Consider the following 16,564-nt stretch of genomic DNA (forward strand, 5'->3'; position numbering starts at 1 on the left):
GACACGGATGGAAGGAGTGGCACTCCTCCTAGACCTGTCCAAAACCAAACCCCAGCTCATCTCCACTAACATTGTCCAAGTATGTAGGGTATTTTCATTGTTCCATTCCTTCAGCTCCTTTCCCAGGCCTGGTGAAGTAAAGTTAATTCAGTGTGTCTTGGCAGGACATCCTGGCTGTTTGGGACAGGCTGGTTCCTCTTACCCAGAGAAATTTAATTCAGGTCCAGGCTTCAGGACAAATTTTTTCAGTCCAGCTGTATTTGTCTGGCAGCTGTCTATTGAAGCTGTTGATCAGATGATGAGAGAATTTTCTGCTGGTTTAACTGCTGCTGTCTCCTACTCCCAGTTGGGTTAGGTGAAGGGAATCCAGCCATTGAAAGCAATAATGGCACTTATTCTCTGGACAAAAAATGGGTTTGAGTGGGGAAGAGACGTTTCAGGCTGGGTTGGTTTCAATGAAATGTTTTTAAAGGATACTTCTGGAAACTCCATCTTGTCTGGCACAGGCACAACTCTGGCTACTCATTTCCATCCTTATCCCTATTCCTCTAGGTAAAGATGGTGCTCACCCTTCTTGGGGGGCTTTTTTTTTTCTCTTTGGAAAAGGAGGAAAACAGTTAAGGACAGAGCTATCCTTTCTCCTCCCAGTAGATGCTTTTACCCCTTCTTCCAGAAACTGGTGCCTGATAATGGGCTGTCAAGGGACTGAGCCTGCTCTAATGAGAGCTGTACAGCATATTGCATTTTAGAAGTCTACCTGTTAGTTAGAGAAATGGTCTGAGTGCTGGAAGAGTTGATCAGAGCCCTGCCCATCTCCAGACACAGGTTCTGAGACAAACAAAATAAAACCTAGATCTCCTCCAGCCATAGTTTTGGCAGAATCATAATTGCCCTCAGTACTTGAGGCAACTGTATAGAAACCCGGGCATTGTAAATATCAGCTTCCACTCTTGTAAAGCAAAGGTAGTCTTCTCAGTTAATAAAGGGAATTGATTGAATGATTTATAGCTGGGGAGAAACATCATAGGAACTCTTCTGTCCCCAGCCAAACCTCTTTAAAACAGATGAAAATCTTTCAACCAGCATGAGGTTGCAGAACCATTCCAGCAAGAGGCCCACAGGAGAACATTGCAATTGTGCATGCAAGTGCTGACCTGACAGAAAGGATCACTTTCACCTTTGACATTGCTGCGTACTCATTTCCACATCCCCTCTTCAAACAAGGTCATTTTAATCAAGTTCTCATGTTATTTGTTCTCTTCACAGATTTTTGATTATTTTGACCTGAGACTATGTGACACACATAAGAGAGTGAGGCAGAAGGCGCTGGACGTGCTGGCAGAAATCATAGGCCTCCTGGAAGATGCCCTGAGCCCCGTGATCATCCGTTTGGTGGAAGGAATAACAAAGAATCTAAACTCAAAGGATCCCGGGGTTCATGCCGCAGCTGTGACAGCGCTGGAAGGATCCATTACTCATTTAGGTGAGGCTGAGTCCCGACATGGACTCTCCTCAACTGCGTCTCTGTCTCTCCGATACAAGAGAACGCTGAGTGCCTTGACAGCTGCTGTTGTCTGTGGAAGGCTCTCGCAGACACCCACAGAAGCTTTGGAGGTGCAGTCCTTAGAAACCAGTCCTCCAACAGGCTTGAATGTGATCAGCAATTCCCAAAAGTCCCAGGAGCCCTTGGCTCTGTGCTGCTGATTTGAAGACAAAGTCCTGGACTACAGCTTTGCTACAATTCAGAGGCAAAGTTTGCTTGGGCCCCATCTGACTTCCCAAATGAACAGCTTTGCTGTTGGCATGAAGGGCCACTAGCCCATTAGAGCTTCTGCAGAGAAGACACCTGGAAGGCTCTACATGATAGGCATTAGCTGCCTATTTTCCACCTTTCTTCTTTGTCTTCTTTTTTCAAAGGGGAACTTAGGATTCACCAAGTTCATTTCCTTAGAACAAACTGGTCTAACTCCAGCTGTCAATCATGCCTTGTTCCACATGTTGTTTTGCATGGGGCAAGGTGGCTCTAGCAAACACCTACATAGGCAAGGGCTGCTCTAAATTCCTTTGCCACACAGATTGATGTCAGCTCTGAAAATGCCTGAAAAATGGAGTGGTGAGGAGGCAGGTCTTCAAGGGGTGTTTCCACCTTCTCCACCTCAGCTGCTCTGTGAATTCATGAACTGCCTGACTCAGTGCCTTTCTGTGTCCCAAGGATGGAGTTCTTCCTTTTTACTGTGGGATGCAAAACCTTTTCAGTGCTTACATGCAACTGAACTCTTGAGGTGCCTGATGTGAAATGTGTTAACTTAGCTCCTGGTACAGGAGACAACTTTGGATTTTCAAATGTGAAAGGAGAGCTTTTCTTTTGGAACTTTTAACCCTGCCAAGTAGGCTGGCAGGAAAGAAGAAAAGGATTCAAAAATCAGCAGAATATGACTTTCTTTTATAAAATGGGATTGCCCCTGCCCTTTCCCTCCCCACTGTCCTTTCTGCTATGACCTCAGAAGAGTGAGCAGAAATGTGCGTTTCACTTGTAGATAAAGTATCACTGATGAAAGAGCTCGGCAACCAATGGAGCCAACTGAATGGCGAAGCTCTGCTGGCTGTCACGGAGTGTATCACAGGTATGGCCTGATCAAAAAATAAGACTGGTCTCCCTAGCATTTCAGGTTTTAATCCCTCAGTAAAATCTGCCATGCAAGGAGCCTGTTGTTAGTAAATTTTTGTCTGTGTTTGATATTGTTCAGTCCAGAAAATGAGCAGAGAGCAGATTTCAATGAGAGAAAACACTTGCCTTTTGGTTACATTTCAGTCCCCTGTGTAGCATTTTTTCTTTCTCTATGCCCCTATTTCAGTGCACATTGTAAGAAAAAATGCCACTAACATTGGGAGGGGAACTGCCATTAAAACATGAAGATGCTCAAATTCCATGGCAGTGGGGTCTGGGTAATTCCCTAAGACACGCTGAGGTTTGGAACAGCTCCGTGTTGGAAGCCACAAAAGCATTCTGCCAAAGACACCAGCCAGTCACCGATGTTTCTAAGGCAGCTGTCAAGCAGCTGCCATCTCTGGTGGGCTGGAGCTTTGAAGTGTGTTCTAAAACTGCCCTTTGCTGTGTGCCACTGAGCAAAGGGGAGTCAGATAAGACTTCTGGCACTTTACATGGAAGTTACAAAATGGAATCACCCCCTTTATTAGAAATCACTCAACTGCCTCCCTGCGGTGCATTTCCAAATCTTCAGTGTGTGTTTAGACAACTTCTGAATGGAAATAAAAGGCAATTTGACATTTCATTCATTGTTCATGCAGAAACAAATTGTGAAATAATTTAGTAAAGGTACAAAGTCTGCCACAGGGACAAGGCTCTGTTTGGAGAAATTAGTCCTGAGGTATTGGTGGTTCAGTTTCAAGGATGATCAGCGGCTTTGCCCGTTTCTGGATCATGGGGCTCTGTGTGCTGTTTTGCTGATCTTAGCCAGAGAGGCTTCCAAGAAGCAAAAGCAGAGGTAGACCCTTGTTTGCATGGAGGCTGGTGGGTAAGAAGCTGTGCCTCTCTCCTGGCAGTGCTTGTGGATTGGGTTTATGCCAGGAGCCCTGAAGTCGTTGAGCGCTACGCCCTGCCCGTGCTCTGGTCCTTCCTGGAGAACAAGGCGCTGCCTGTCCGAAGCGCCAGCGTCCGCACGGTGGCCACCAGGCTTGCCTTGGCCCTCTACGAGGTGATGGGCAACAAGCTGAAGAAGTGTGCAGCCAGCAAGCCTCCACGCGTGCAGGAAAGCCTCTCTGACATTTTGGGCTGGTGAAGGTCTCATGTTCTCCGGAAAATGACAAAGTTCTGACTTGGACACCTCCGGATATGACTTTTTACATCTACCAAAAATGACAAAACACTAAGGAAGGGTGTGCATCTGCCCCCGCTCTCTCCATCGCCCTTCATCATCATGAAATGGGAGCCCTGAAGCAACTCCAAACAATGACGACAATGTGAAGGCTGAGCATGGCTTAGCCTCACAAAAAGGTGAGGGGGAGCTGGGCTGCTCTCTGGTGGGAGGAAGGCTCTTGTGGCAGCCCAGAGAGCCTGTGCACATTGCCAGGGAACAGCTGTGCTCTGCATGTGCCCCTGCAATCAGCTGTGCTCTGCCAGTGCCCCTGGAGCTGTAGGGCTGCTCAGCTGTGGGGCAGGGAGAGGAGCAGGAGGGTGCATGTGCAGCTGAGCCATTCCTGGAAAGCACAGGGCTCTGGGCTCCCTGCTGTCCCAGGGCAGCCCAGAGGCCAGGCTGTTCCTGTGGCAGCCCTGTGGAAGCGGGTCAGGGTTTTCCCCGGGCCTGCTTCAAGGGGCTGCCAGCAGCAGCATGCTTCCCTGTGCAGCTCTTTAGAAGATTCCAGGAAGTCTGTCCCATGAAATCTGGAGCTCCAGATACTTTAGGCTTGCATTGCAGCCTGTGTTATATTTTGTGTCTCCACTTTGCAGGCCTGACTGGACACCCTATTGGCAAGAGGTTTTCCCTGGCAAGTCCCGCTCCACTCCTTGCCTCCAAGCCTTTGCCACCCATCCCAGACAGCTCTTCTTCCATCAAGCCAAGCAAGATGTATAATGAAGAGAAGGAGAAAAGATTGACAAGCACTGGCTACACAGATATCAGAAGAAAGAGCCAGGAGCTGAGCTCAGACGGAATAAGTTGTAAGGTAAGGAGGCCAAGATAAGTCTTGTATGGTAGATTTCCTGTTAAAGTGCTGTAGGCAGAGCTTGGAGACCTTTTCCTGTGGTGTGATCCCAGGGAAGCAGCTGAGTCAAGGAAGAGCTCTGCTGGACCCTGCACTTCAGGCTGCCTTTGCAGTGGGTGTGAAGTGCAGGCTTCGTGTCCTCAGCATGTGTCGGTAACAGGAGAGGTCTTAGAATGGCTTCTGGGCTGTGTCGTGGTTCCTCCTCTGTGTTATGGTGGAGAAAACACCAACTAGCAGTCAGAGCCGCTGAAGTTGTCCACTCTGGAAGAGAAATCCTTCTCCATTTAGTATCCTACATGTATTTGTGGACTCTCTCTAAGTCTCAGATGTCAAACGTGTGGATGCCTGCTTGGAATGCGGCCACTCTTGCAGAGGAGTGAATGTGAGGAGAGAGGTGTCAAATATGTGACATGGTCTCTGCCTCAGCAGTTCCCTTTGCATTTCCCATCCTGGGCCAAGCTGCTCCATGAGTTTGACTGTTGTTTCCTTCCGTGTGCCAGTTGAAAACATATCTAAATGTCTTGGAGCATGAATCAGGGCAAGGCTGGATGCTTGATCTGAGCACTGTGTTCTAATCTTTCCAGGCAACCTTGGTGAATTCCACTGAAGGGGGTTTGAAGAAGAGGTCACTGGGACCACCTTTGATCCCCCCAATACCCAAGACAGGAAGTCTCCCTGTTGGCAGTGCTGCAGGGTCTCTGCGAAACTCTGTCCAGATGGATTTTCAGGAGTCCCAGGAGATGAGGTAAGCCAAGGTGTCTGCTGCTCCAGGGTGCTGTTCACATCTCCCTTTTCATTTTAGGAAATGATTTTCCAAAGTGTCCCATGTATTTAGGCAGACCCCTCTGTGTATTCAGCATTTTGCCCACCTATGAAGGGCCAGCACAATGTCAAACCCAACACCAATGGCCCCAGAGCAGAGGTGGTGGTGGGGAAGAGGAGGCAGGGCTTCAAAGCACCTCAGGACAGTCCCTCTACTGGGCTTGGCTACAGATTCCCTCTGTAATGTTTGTGCTGCCTTTTGGAAGTGTTTTGCATGGGTCTAGATCCTGCAGGCCTTTGAATGTTGTGATCTGTGAGTGTTACATTCTCCTCCCATGAGAATAGGCTTGGGCAAGTATTGGCTACTGGAGAGGTGTCTGCAAATTCAGGTACTGCTTCTGTAAACTTCAGGTGTCATTTCTCTGTTTCTCAGCCTCCACTGTGAAATGAAATCCTAGATAAGTTTTAGGGTTTAGATTTAAAATCTGTTTTATGTTTAATATTCTGTTCTGGGCTTAATGTCAAAGACGGAAAGGTGCTAAAGAAGAGTTATAGGACTTCACCTGATGGAAAGATATTGGCTTGGATATGTTTGAGAATATGTAGCTGTCCAGCTTATCTGAGTAATAATAATAAATAGGGAATCACAGAATTATCATTCCAATTGAAAATCTTTGGTAGGGCTTTTAAAGTGCAATCTGAGTGTCCTTGCATAGCAGCTGAGTTAAAAAGAGCTTTTTTGTTCTGGAAAGAGCCAGGAGGTGTAATATCATTCTCAGGAGACAGCAGTGCTCTCACCACGTGTAGCACAAGGCTGTCACTGGGATAGCACAAGCAGGCAAAGTCAAGCTCTGGCAGAAGTACAAAAGTCGCTGCCCTGCATACAGACTCCTGTGTCAGCTCAGCAGCTGTGGCTGCTTCAGAGAGGCTGTAGGAGCCACGTGGCTCCAAAAGGAGAGAAAGCAGAATTGGGGAGTTCTGATGCAAGCTGAAGAATGAGTGGGGTGTTTCAGCCAGAGCCTGACCAGCTCTGAGTGACAAGAGCAACTGAAAGCTTAAGGATAATTAATCAGCTTTGCATCTTGTTGTGCATCTTTATGTGTTAGATTTCCTCCTTCAGTGACCATGCTGAGAAAGGGTGCCTCCTTTCATGGCACCCTCATTCCCTCCATTCTCTTTCTACCTCCTCATTTGTTCCTTTGTCCTCCAGTTCCTCCAGGCCAAGACCCAGCAGCCGTAGCCAAGACAAGAGCTCTGACCATGCAGGTAGGTACAGGGCATGTCTGTCCTAAAATGACCACTAGAATCTGGACTATGAGGTGACATTTGGAAAGCTTGGTTCAAACCCATTCATTTGAACATTCCTTAAAATTCCTTTCAATTCCTTGATGGGCTCAGTGGACTCTCTCAAAGCCCAGTCTTTAGGAGGGTTCTCTGGTGGTGCAGTGAAAATTCCTCCAGTGTGAAGTGTTGAGTGGCAGGAGATGGAATGGTAACTTGGGGCCCTGGAAATGCAGTGCAGGAAAAGGAAACATGAAAAGGAAACGTTCCTCTCCATGCTGTTTAGAAGATTCCAGGAAATGTGTGCCATGAAATCTGGAGTTTCAAATGGTTTAGGTTTGCATTGTGGCCTCTGTTATATTTTGTGTCTCCACTTTGCAGGCCTGACTGGCTACTCACTTGCCAAGAGGTTTTCCGCAGCAAGTCCCTTGATGCTCCTTCCCTCCAAGCTTCCCATCCCGAAGAGCTCTCCTTCTACCAAGCCAAGCCAGGTTTGCCACGGAGAGCAGGAGAAGGGGAAAAACATCAGTAGCTGTGATCAGGAGAGTAGAAAACAACAGGGACTGATTTCTGATGGGAAAGGACATAAGGTAAGGAGACCAAGCTAAGTCCTTTGTAGTAAATTTTCAGTTTCTGTGCTGTTGGCAGGGCTCTGAGACCTTTTCCCTGACAGGAACTGACCCTTTTGCTGAGGTTTGGACAGCTCCTGATTTGGCTCTTTAGCTGGGCCAGAAATGATGGGATGCTAAGGATGGGTGTGAGTCTGCCCTCGATGCCTCCACCTCCCTTCCTGGCCACGGCATGGGGGCCTGGAAGAACTTGGGCAGGCTGAGACCTTGCAGAGAGCTGCAGGACAGGGAGCTCTGCTGAACTTCCTAAATGCCAGTGAGCCTGAGATAATGGAAGTGTGGGAGCTGGAGAGCAGAGAGCATCCTGAGAGCTCAGCAGCATCTGGGCTCAAAGGCTGTGGAGGAACTGCAGGAGGGAAGGGCAGCAGCAGAAGCAAAGAGGGGCTTGAGAAAAGCAGGGTTTGACATCCTGCAGAATGGCTTTGTGGGGACTGGGCTGGAGATCAGCCCTGCCTGTTAGGTACCTTTAGGAGCAGGGAGAGAACAGTGATCTAAACCCCTTCCTGTGCCATCCAAAAATGCCAGAGGAGCCAGTGGCACCCAGAACTTCTTGATGCCACACGTGGATGCCACCTGGGAATGTAGCCACACTTGCAGACTCAGTGAGCGTGAGGAGAGAGGCGTCAAATGTGTGACATGGTCTCTCCCTCACCAGTTCCCTTTGCATTCCCCATCCTGGGGCAAGTTGCCCCATCAGTCTGACTTGTCTTTTCCTGCAGGTGCCACCTAATAGCATGGCTAAATGTCTTGAGGCATGAATGGGGGAAAGCTGGATGCTTGATCTGAACACTGTGCTCTACTCTTTCCAGGCTTCCTTGCTGTATTCCCATGGGGGAGAAATGAAGAAGGGGTCACTGAGACCACCTTTGATCCCCCCAATACGCAAAGCAGGAAGTCTCCCTGTTGGCAGTGCTGCAGGGTCTCTGCAAAGCTCTGTCCAGCTTGATTTCCAAGAGTCCCAGGAGATGAGGTAAGCCAAGGTGTCTGCTGCTACAGGGTGTTGTTCCCCTCACTCTTCTGATTTTATGCAGTGATTTTCTGAAGTGTCCCATGTATTTAGGCAAACCTCTGTGTATTCAGCATTTTGCCCACCTATGAAGGGCCGGCACGATGTCAAAGCCAACACCAATTGCCCAAGAGCAGGGGTGGTGGTGGGGAAGAGGAGGCAGGGCTTCAAAGCACCGCAGGACAGTCCCTCTGCTGGGCTTGGCTATTATTTCACCCAGAGCTTGGCCAATTCTGTATTACTCCAGCAAGGGAAAGCTTAAGGACAATTAATCAGCTTTGCATGTTTTTGCGCATCGTTATGTTTTGCCTTTCCTCCTTAATCATTAACCATGCTAGGAAGGTTTGCCTCCTTTCATGGCACACTCATTCCCTCCCTTCTCTTTCTACCTCCTCATTTGTTCCTTTGTCCTCCATTTTCTCCAGGCCAAGACCCAGCAGTGGTAGCCAAGACAAGAGCTCTGACCATGCAGGTAGGTACAGGGCATGTCTGTCCTAAAATGACGATTGGAACCTTGATTCAGAGGTGGCATTTGGAAAACTTGCTTCAAACCCATTCATTTGAACTTTCCTTAAAATTTCTTTCAATTCCTTGATGGGCTCAGTGGACTCTCCCAAAGCCCAGTCACTGGGAGTGTTCTCTGGTGTTGCAGTGAAAATTCCTCCAGTGTGAAGTGTTGAATGGCAGGAGCTGGAATGGTAACTTGGGGCCCTGGAAATGCACTGCAGGAAAACGAAACATGCATCTCCATGCTGCAAATGGCTTTTATCTCCCTGCAGCCTTTCTAGAGTCAAAATTGGTAGAGCAAAGGAAGGCATTTAGCATGAAATGACAAATGTTCCCACTCCTTCCTCCTGCCCTTGAAGCAGAATACCTTTCCCTGGGGCAGTTTCTGAGCTGAACCCTTTGAGGGGTAAAGGAGGTTCATGGACATTGCCTGGTTTTGCACTGGCAGAAATCGGGAAACCTCCCAGGACAGAAAGTCCTTTGGAAATCTCTTCCCCAGCTCTCTCTGCCTGTGTCAGAGTGTCAGGCTGAGGCTGGGGGAGGAGATGCCTTCTGCCTTGTCCTCCCTCCCTGCCTTGCCTGATCCCTGATACGTGGAATTGTGCCAGACAAAATGTCATCTCTGGTACATCCGGGTCAGCCAATGCTTTCAAGTTGAAAGCTTCCATCACACTCTAGGCATATGTACCTTGCTGCTTTCAATCCCAATCTCTGTGTTTTATGGAAGCTCTGCAGTCTGGAATCTGTCTTGCCTGTTGCACACAATTATGTTTTTGGGGGCTTGAAGTCTGCCAGAGATTTACATGAACCTTTGCTTCCATTACCAGGCCTTCCACTGAGCCAGGCCAAGGAGATGGATCATCCCACCAGTCCTGGTTTTATGAGTGACAGTGACCTGAGGGACAGCTCTGGAAAGGTAAGGGGTAAGCACAGGGATGAGCAGACTTTCTTTCCTGTGGCTGTTTAGTGCTTGGCCAAAAATGTCACTGGAAATTATCATCTTCCACCCCTTGGGAGATGGGGATGGGGATTATCTTGGGAATCTATTGGACAGCTACAGAGCAATTGCTTGGCTATTTCCAGTGGTGCCAACCCGGGTCACTGGTTTGGAGATGGTGCTAAGGTCATGCCAGAAGAATTCTTTATGTGCAAAGGCTATTTTAGAGAAGTCCTGAATGGCAGAGCAAACTACCCATCAGTGAACGTGGGCAAAGTTCATCCTCAGAAGCAGAGAAGGTTCTAATGTTGAGTGTACACAAGGCTGCAAAATAAAATGGGAGAGTTTGACTTTTCCAGGATACCTTTGTGGCTGCATCTCACAGCCCTCTCCTTCTCAAGTTTTCTGCTCATTAACATCAGTGTTTCTGCAACTTGTTTTCACATGACTCCTCCTTTTGGTCTCGTGGTCTCTGAGCCCAAGTCCTTCAGAGCCCTTCAGAGCCGAGTCTTTGCAAAGGCAGGAAGTGAGAAACAGCTGCAATTCCTGGCCATGAGTGTTAAGCAGTAGCTCATTACCCCTCCTTGCTGGGTATTGCACACGGTGTTTATTCTCCTGCCATGGCCTGTGGGAACTGAATTGCCTGCTCACTGGCCATGTGAGCTCTTCATCTGTCTTGGGGCACTTCTATGACTTTCATGCTTCAAGCAGGCCTTCCTGACAGAGGCTGCAGTGGCAGCAGTAGAAGGTTATGGCACTGAAGTGTTTCACCTCACTGTGTGTAATTTTCAGGGTGAGGATGGGAGACCTTCCTCTGAAACTATTGGAATGTCTGTGGAGCTGCAGTGAAGCCTGTGGCACTCTGTGGACTCTCTGCTCCTGATGAGATGTTGTGTTTGGTTTGTGTGTCTCTGCTTACAGTCTGTGCTGTATTTCCATTGCACCTAGATCTGTCCTGCATTGTGCAAGTTGGCTGAAAAGAACTTTGAGCAGAAGAAAATGGAGCTTCTGGAGAAAGTTGGAGAGAAGGAGACAAAATCAAGCATCCTTGCAGCTTCCTTCTCAGCCAGTTGAGCCTGGGGATGCAGCTGGAGCAAGTAAGTGGCTACACTTGTGGTCCTTTCTGACCACTTGCTTTCCCTTTGCACAGTGTTGCAATCAGGCTGGGAGGCTGTTTGGCTTGCATTTGGATGGAAGCTTGCATAGGATTTATTTCTGTTTGCCAAAGAAAAATACAGAAGCATGAAGTGTCTTGCCCATGGCCTCACTGAGTCAGTACCAGAATATCAGCTTCCCACCTTCACCTCTGCAGTCTTTCAGAGGAGAAAATTCTGTCTTGCAAAGTACACTGGGGCTTCAGACTCTCTCCTGGAGAGCAGCCTCCAGGGAAGGCAAGTCCAAAAGAATGCTTTTCAACCAGGCTGCAGCCTGGAAGAAACAAAGTCCAGCTCCTTCTGATGAAAACACCAGAGCTCCTCCTCCTGCTGCTCCCTGCTGAGGAGCTGGCACTGCTGAGCTGTGCTGAAGCCCCAGCCATTGCTTCTGTTGTAGCCCCAGGAGCAAGCAGCGTTCCCGACTGAATCCCGGCCCAGGGGCTCTGACTGCAGGGCTGGGAGCGCTGCCCCGAGGGCGGCAGCAGGGCCCTAAGGAGGCAGCACTCAGCCCGAGAGCATCATGCAAGGTTATCTGCACTTTCTTTTGGAAACTTCCCCTGACAGCCTCTGCAACAGGACAACAAAAGCAAAGCAATACTGGGTCTTCCTTGTTTCTTAGGGCAAGCATCACTGCAGTTTGGTTTTAAGATAGAAAAGAGTAGATTTAGATTATAAATTAGGGAGAATTTTTTTTAAATTAAAGGGGATGAAATGCTGGAAGGGTTTGACCAGAGGAGGTGTTGTTGGTTCATCCTTGAAGCTGTTCAAGGCCAGTTTACATGGGGCTCTGATCTAGATGAAGATGTCCCTGCTCATAGGAGTTGGACTAGATGGTGCTTAAAGGTGCCTTGCAACCCAAACTCTTCTAATATTCTGTGATTCTGAGATCACTGTCCCATGTTAGTGTGCCATTGTTATACTTGAAGTTCTTTGGGATAACAGAGATGTTTACCCACCTCCGGCGAGTTTCCTGGCAATTTCCATTGTCACCCTGCCCAGCACCCTCCACTTACAAGCTCCTCTTTGGTCCCTGCAGGCTTTAGGCTACCACCTGTCGATGGCACAGCTGCTAGTGGGCAGAGAAAACAGCCTGCTAGTGACTTGAAGAAGCAGGTTGTGAGGAAGCAGGACAACATGCCCTTACCCCAAGAGTTACTCCATGTGCCTGAGAGCATTGTCCAAACACTTCTTGATCTCTGTCAGCCTTGGTGCTGTGACCACTGCTCTGGATGGCCTGGGGAAATGACTGTAGTGGGTAACCTGAGCTTGGCCACCAAGAAGGAGCATTGCCAATTTCCTGTGACTTGAAGGATTCTTTACTGAGATCAAAAGAGCTCCCATTAGCCAGTCAAAAAATTTTGATTGGCCTTAGGTGCACACGGTAAAGCCTAAGTGTTGGCTAATGTTCATCACTGAAGGATCCCAAACATCTATTTCACATTAACTTAAGACTTCCCTAGAAATATTTCAGAGGTCTTTAGCCTATGTATTCAGTCTTTCTAAACTACTTCTGCAGGTTTGTAGAATGCTGTTATCTGTGGCTCAGTGACCTCCAAATTTCTTCTTGAAGAAATCTGTGGTTTCCTAGTGGCAAAATCAACCCAAACCACCAAAATCCCCTTACTTTGATGATGAAATTCCCATTAATAGCTGCCAGGGACACCAGAGCAACTATCTGCCCATGCCCCTGATTATTCTATATAGTATAGAATAATCCAAAGCAAGCATGAGGTGTTTTGTTCCGGCTTCCCTGCCAGTGAAAGAAAGGCAAATTATTGTGCAATGGCAGCAGGACATTGCTAATAGGCTCTGACAACAAAGCAGATGTGTTTTGCCTGTTCCCTGGGATCCTTTGATCCCACAGAAGCACACCCACAGTTTCAGAGTGAAATGGTATTTTTCTGTGGCCCCACATTCTCCTCTTGTCCCTTGTGTTCAGCTGACAACACTGTGCAGTGTCCAGTGAAGCAAAACTCCCTCTTTGCTGAGTAGGTAATGCCTTCTCTTGCAAGGATTGCACCTGATCACTTTAAGGTATCTGCTGCTTCTGTTAACACTCTTCCTTTGCTCACTTTTCATTTCCTTCCTTCCTTAGGCATTACGGACAGGAGATGGTGAAGATGCTGCTGAATAATCCAAAATTTAAGAAGCTTTTGGAACAATCTCTTTCCACCCATGACCTGGAAGATATCCTGACAAGAATTAAGAAGAAAGTAAGTGCTTGGCAGAAGCAGTGTCTCCTTTGTGCAAGTATTGACACTGCTAATATGAGATCACACATACGCAATGTGTCTTTACCTCATTCCTCTTCTGCTGCATCATTTTGCTCCTGGAATGAGCTGTTAATCCCCAGCCTGTTCATCTGCAGACCACAGAGGAACTGATATTATTTGGGAAAAAGTGGGGTTTAGAATTCTTTGAATATCACAAAGGGGAAAGGGAAAGAGGAGAAAATGGGTTTACATCCAAGGGCAAGGCCCTATGGGCTCTCCCTACTCTGCCCCCAGTCAAGCAGTTAAGTGAGAATCGTGCTTCTGAGGATCACAGTGTCTTTGCAAAAGACACCACAGGTAGTAGTGGTGCCAAGGACATTGCCAAATATACAAAAGATGTCCAAGTCAATCCTAATTGCTACAATTACTGTCTGTCTTTTGGGAATACTGCCCTGCTGTCAAGCCCTGTGGAGCTGGAAGAGGCTTGGTGAATCCAACAGCATCCAGTGGAAAATAGTTTGTTTATTTGGGGGGGATTTTCTTCTTTTTATCTACATTATAGAAGGGAGTGTGCCTTTGTGCAGGAGCAGGGAGAGTAAGTGTTGAACCAAATCAACTTCCAAATCAACAGTGGGCCAACCCTCAAGGAGTCCAAATCTGCTGCTTCCATTGAGAACACTCGTTGCCTAACAGTTTGCATTATTCCCATTTATGCTCAAGACTAATGAATTTGGGATTTTAGACTGCTGCTCACTGCTGTATGATAGCACCCATAACCTGCCTTGGGCTATTGTAAACAAAGAGTTGGCATCACTGAATCTCTGCTCCACTTATTTCTGTAAGTTAGGAAATGTTTCCTTAAGCCTTGGTAGCAGTGGTCTTGGTTCTAACTTGTGTTTTAATCCAGGAATTTCCTATTTTATAGTCTAAAGATTCATGGAGTTTCTTGATGTCTTTGTAGGGGATGGAAAACCAGAAGGCTGAACGCCCATCTGTGAAGAACCTGGTGAAGAAGAGGAGCGAAGGCTCAAAGAAGCCCCAGGCCACATCGCCTTCTAGCAATCGGTACTTTTGTCAGATGGGAGCACTTTTGTTAGATGTGACAAAGCACATGACATGTGCTTTACATGCCTCTTCCTCAGGAAAATCTTTCTGCTGGAGATGACCAGTTCCAGAGATTCTTTCCTTTCCCTACAAATGCTCTAGGATAAAAAATGTCTACTTCGGCATTATGCTGAACACAACTTCTCTGGAGGGCTTCCACAAAAACTGGGCAACAAAAGACACCCATTGGTAACAGCTCAGACCATCCAGTGCAGTGGCAAGGGCAGTGTTGTGGAGGCTTGGAGAGGGCCAAGTTTCTGCTGCCTGACTTGGGACAAGGAAATCCAACCAGGGTGTTCTTTTTAAATCCCAGTGTAGTCTTTTGTCTTTTTTTAGATGGGTGTTTTAATGAGAAGTCCCAGTCTTGAAACAAGATGCCATTCCCCAGAGATACAGTTCTCATCCATGTGGTTTGGCCTGGCTGATTCATGGCTTTTTTACCCTCAAACAGTATGACGTTTGAGTAGTAGTAGCAGTAGTAGTAGTAAAAGAATTCCTGAGCAACTTTGGCCAACAGGTGTCTCAATGTGGACATTTTGTCTTGATATTCCTGTCCTTCATATAGTTTACTTGATGGACAGCATGTTTGGTTTATTTCCCCCTGTGCTGCAATCAGCGTTTAAGACAGGAATTTGGTCCTTGCTGTCTCTTCATGCTAGTGGCAGAGCTGCTTGTGCCTGTTCTCCTCTGATAACAGAGGGCATTTATTTAGAGCTGTCCCGCTCAGCGGTGGCAGGAAAGTGACCACGTGTCTCAGTAGCATGGCTTGCATCTGCCCATGCTCATGGAAGAGACAGGTTGATCCAGGAGAATTGTTCCCAGTGGGTTTGTTAAGCTGTGGATCTGGTCTCTAGGGAAGCAAACAAAATGTGAGCGTAGTTCTGGCATGTCTGGCTTCTGTTTTTATCTCTGTTACTGATTTTCTGGACCCTTCAGATACACCCTTGTTCATCTGTTCAAATGCATCTGAGCTGCTTTTCCAGATTGTCATGCCTGGTGTAGAGACACTTCTCCAGAATGATGTGTTTCCTTATTATAAGACACACACCTCCCATATGAGGAGGCATTTAAACTTGGAAGTAGCGTCTCTCTTTCCCCACAAAGCAATGTGAGCAGTTTGCCTTGGAAGCCATCTGAAGATAGATCAGATGCATCTCATCCTTGGTGTTTCTGAGTGAGCAGTGTGAGAATGTTCCTTGCAGATTGTGTCCTGTAATGATTGGTGTGAGGCTCACGTTGTTCTTCAGAGCCTCATGATATTCTAGCTAGAAATCACATCACTAGGAAAGCTCCTCAAGATGTTTTGATCACAATTAACTGAAGCTATTATTACCAACAGGTCCTAATTTGGTTTTATTTTCCAGGGTGGAGTCTACCTCTGATGGACGCCTCCTACACCGTGCAAAAGCCCAGGTCACGTTACCTCCAGCTGTGGAAGAGATGAAGGCGCTCCAGAAGCTTTACCATCTCCTGGAAGCCAAGGAGTTTCAGACACGGATGGAAGGAGTGGCACTCCTCCTAGACCTGTCCAAAACCAAACCCCAGCTCATCTCCACTAACATTGTCCAAGTATGTAGGGTATTTTCATTGTTCCATTCCTTCAGCTCCTTTCCCAGGCCTGGTGAAGTAAAGTTAATTCAGTGTGTCTTGGCAGGACATCCTGGCTGTTTGGGACAGGCTGGTTCCTCTTACCCAGAGAAATTTAATTCAGGTCCAGGCTTCAGGACAAATTTTTTCAGTCCAGCTGTATTTGTCTGGCAGCTGTCTATTGAAGCTGTTGATCAGATGATGAGAGAATTTTCTGCTGGTTTAACTGCTGCTGTCTCCTACTCCCAGTTGGGTTAGGTGAAGGGAATCCAGCCATTGAAAGCAATAATGGCACTTATTCTCTGGACAAAAAATGGGTTTGAGTGGGGAAGAGACGTTTCAGGCTGGGTTGGTTTCAATGAAATGTTTTTAAAGGATACTTCTGGAAACTCCATCTTGTCTGGCACAGGCACAACTCTGGCTACTCATTTCCATCCTTATCCCTATTCCTCTAGGTAAAGATGGTGCTCACCCTTCTTGGGGGGCTTTTTTTTTTCTCTTTGGAAAAGGAGGAAAACAGTTAAGGACAGAGCTATCCTTTCTCCTCCCAGTAGATGCTTTTACCCCTTCTTCCAGAAACTGGTGCCTGATAATGGGCTGTCAAGGGACTGAGCCTGCTCTAATGAGAGCTGTACAGCATATTGCATTTTAGAAGTCTACCT

The sequence above is a fragment of the Lonchura striata genome, chromosome 10 (assembly GCF_046129695.1).
Source record: "Lonchura striata isolate bLonStr1 chromosome 10, bLonStr1.mat, whole genome shotgun sequence".
NCBI classification, from domain to species: domain Eukaryota; kingdom Metazoa; phylum Chordata; class Aves; order Passeriformes; family Estrildidae; genus Lonchura; species Lonchura striata.